The 3,353-nt window shown below is 31.4% G+C and overlaps 1 protein-coding gene across 1 annotated transcript in view; it reads right to left on the bottom strand.

Moving 5' to 3' along the window:
- Positions 1-3,353, bottom strand: part of LOC117117512 — a 22,697-nt gene that overhangs the window by 17,213 nt on the left and 2,131 nt on the right. The gene's annotated exons all lie outside the window — the stretch shown is intronic.

The following is a 3,353-nucleotide window of genomic DNA, read 5'->3' as shown; positions in this document are numbered from 1 at the left end:
ACATGAATATGATTACTAACGCTACTGCAATGATTTATCTTATGGAAACAACGAAAAATAAATGAGATCAGAATAATATATCGTCTGTCCCGAAGAGAAAGCCAATTGAGAGTAATAAGTCGTTCGTTATAATTAATGGGACCACAGTGACGCCAAAGAATTCTCCTAGAGACTCTCTGTTGTTACATCACTTACGATATCGATATCCCTTTAGAAAAATTCCACTGAGTGTACAACATGTGTTTACACAATGTTGTCTAGGGCTATATTGACACACTGGTATTATATACAGTCAATCATATGGTAGTCAGAACACTGTATGAACACATGTCTTTTACTCTGTGTATATTTGTTCACAAGTGTTTGGCCAATAAGATTCCGTACCCACCCCACTTATAGTTTGATATTTCAGCATAATGTACAACAAAACTCATCAAGATGCATAACATATCATATTATAGAATTCGATATACATAGGCCTAATTGTAATTAACAATAGTGTGCGATGAACACGTAAACCACTCAATATTGGTTTAAGTCTCGATCCTTTCTTTCCTTATATCGTGTAGGCCTATTTACATCAGTGGATGTCCTAAAAGTTGTCTTGGCTCTCACCACATTTCAGTTTTGCTTAAAGTTCAAATTAACATAGTTTTCAATATATTTATGTAGATTTTAATTATAAACAATAATAATGGGTTTGTTTTCGGGAATAAAACATCCGATTGTTGCTTAAGGGTGTACGTCTTTCCCGAACAAAATTATTTCCAGCGGTATGTATATGAAATTCTCTAATATTAAGAAAAAGAAAAAGAAAAAAAAAACAAACAAACATCAACACTTGCTTTATTAAGCCATAGAGGAATTAATCTTAAACTAATTTTAAACTAATTACTCCATGATTAAACAAGCAAATATAATAAACCATAAAAGGAGGCATGGACATGCGGGAACGTGTAACGAATACATTTCATATATTGTGAAAGATATATTTCATATAATCTGTTCGCATTTTCAATACATTAAACACTACATAGGGATATAAAGTTATATTTAAAATTTTAGATAATATAGGCCTACTAAAGGAAAGTTAGTCTCTTTTCCCTAATGATCCGGCAGAATAACTAAATGAGATATATCACTGTAATCGTGGTTATCTAAGAATTAATACAACCTTGCATTTTCCAAGTTGTGTGAAACAGACAATAATAACAAGAAAAATAACGTTGAATATCTATCAATAACTAACTTTATCAGTATTAACATAATTATACGATGATACCAGGATGACCAGTATATAGACATAAGACATAGAAGAGACTGAAAGATTATTGAATGTCAGAATTGTTAAAAAATCGAAAGATGATTATTCAGAGAATTAAAATACGCGCTTCATGATTTCCAGCATGATCACCACTTTCCTCAGAGTGAAAATTGATACATTCAATTATGAATGCAAAAGACAGACATAACTTAATGGCAGCTTATAGTCCCCAAAAACATTTCTCTGTTAAAAACAACACAGACGGCGCAGCGGCGGATCTAGGATTTAGCAATGGGCGTGGATATGCGATTTGCGAAGTACCAAGCGGGGGTGGGGGAGGTGTGGGTTTGGCAAATTCGCAGATCTGTTTCTAAAGGTGAAGGGGATATTTTGTGAGTCCACACCCACCACCTCAGGCCCACTATGGTTGGGCCCGAGGTTGGAAAATTCATCGTCATCACATCACCTTTATATAGTCAAATGACGTTTTACAAGCGATTTGCAACAAACATTGTCTTTGATGTATTTACTTTTGGCCTACCTACTTCACAGCCTAGTCCACACCTAAGGGCTGAGGTGGGAACATTTGGGGAAATACCTCTAGATTGTCGAAAATGACAGTCTCTAGGGTAAAATTCATCATCATCTAATTAATCGCTGTGGTGCTCCATTGAAAATAAAACTCAATTGTCTTTGACGTATTTTTAATTTATTTTCACTGTTCCGAAAACTAATCTTATCAACATTATTATTATTATTATTATTATTATTATTATTATTATTATTATTATTATTATTATTATTATTATTATTATTATTATTATTATTATTATTATTATTGTTATTATTATTATTATTATTATTATTTATAATAATAATAATAATTTTAATATTAATAAATAATAAACATAATGATAATATTAAATTAATAATATATATATACTATGTATAGGGCCTATACATTGCTTTAAGTAGAGTACTGAATTAACAATAATAATAATTTTAATATAAGAATGATATAATACTAATATTATAGAATGAATACAATAATATATAATAATACTACTAATAACCGCAATAATAATAATAATAATAATAATAATAATTTTATTATTATTATTTTTACAATTATTATTTTTATAGGCACTATATTATTATTATAGATAATAATAATAATTATTATTATTATGATTAAGCCTATTATTATTATGATTATTATTATGATGATGATTATCATTATTATTATTATTATTATTATTATTATTATTATTAGTAGTAGTAGTAGTATAGTAGTAGTAGTGGTAGTAGTAGTAGTAGTAGTAATTCAGATGTATATGAGCAGAGAATACGGGCTGTATAAGTCATCAATGCAGTTCATTTAATTGCGGACGAAAAGTGAGGGGACCACCACCCCCACTTTCCCTTATTATTTGGGTACGTATCCCCTGTCCCTCTTGAACATGGATTTTTGGAGGGGGCATCCGCTTCCATTTGTGATGTTTTGGAATTAGTAGACGTCTACACGCTCTTGGAGGACATCTAAAAAGAAGTTAAGGCTTAAAATAGGAAGTGTATGTTTTACGAGAGTATACATGTATACTTAAGAAGCACACACAAGACGAGTGACCGTTTTGTTTAGTCACAGAAGGTGGGGGGGGGGGTGGTTAGCAGAATGTCGCTGGGATAAAAGAGGACAAATTTAGCAGCAGTCTGAATATGTTTGCAGAATGCTGAGGAAACACTCACACATACGTAAATTTCCCTTTCTTTTGGTTTAATATACAATATAAAAGACAACTGTATTGGGACACAACAGGGAAGGGGTGAAGGGTGTTCAGAGAATTATAAAAAATATCCCGATTATTATAGTAAATGATCGGTAATGTGAAAAAATTATAATATGAAATGTAAGCCACCCTCCTTTTATTATAACTTACAGAGTAACCCTTGCCATAAACCCGGCGCACACACCGCGTGTCATCTATAAATCTCGAATATTGTGCGTACAGTACGGTAATGATTAAATAAAAAACATTTGGTCAAGATCATGGTAATTCTCTGGTTACTCGTATCGTGGTAGCAAATGAAA

This window comes from Anneissia japonica, unplaced genomic scaffold (genome assembly GCF_011630105.1).
Source record: "Anneissia japonica isolate Jap-2015-1 unplaced genomic scaffold, ASM1163010v1 scaffold18376_len32693_cov92, whole genome shotgun sequence".
Lineage (NCBI taxonomy): Eukaryota > Metazoa > Echinodermata > Crinoidea > Comatulida > Comatulidae > Anneissia > Anneissia japonica.
This window is presented reverse-complemented; position numbering and strand designations above follow the sequence as displayed.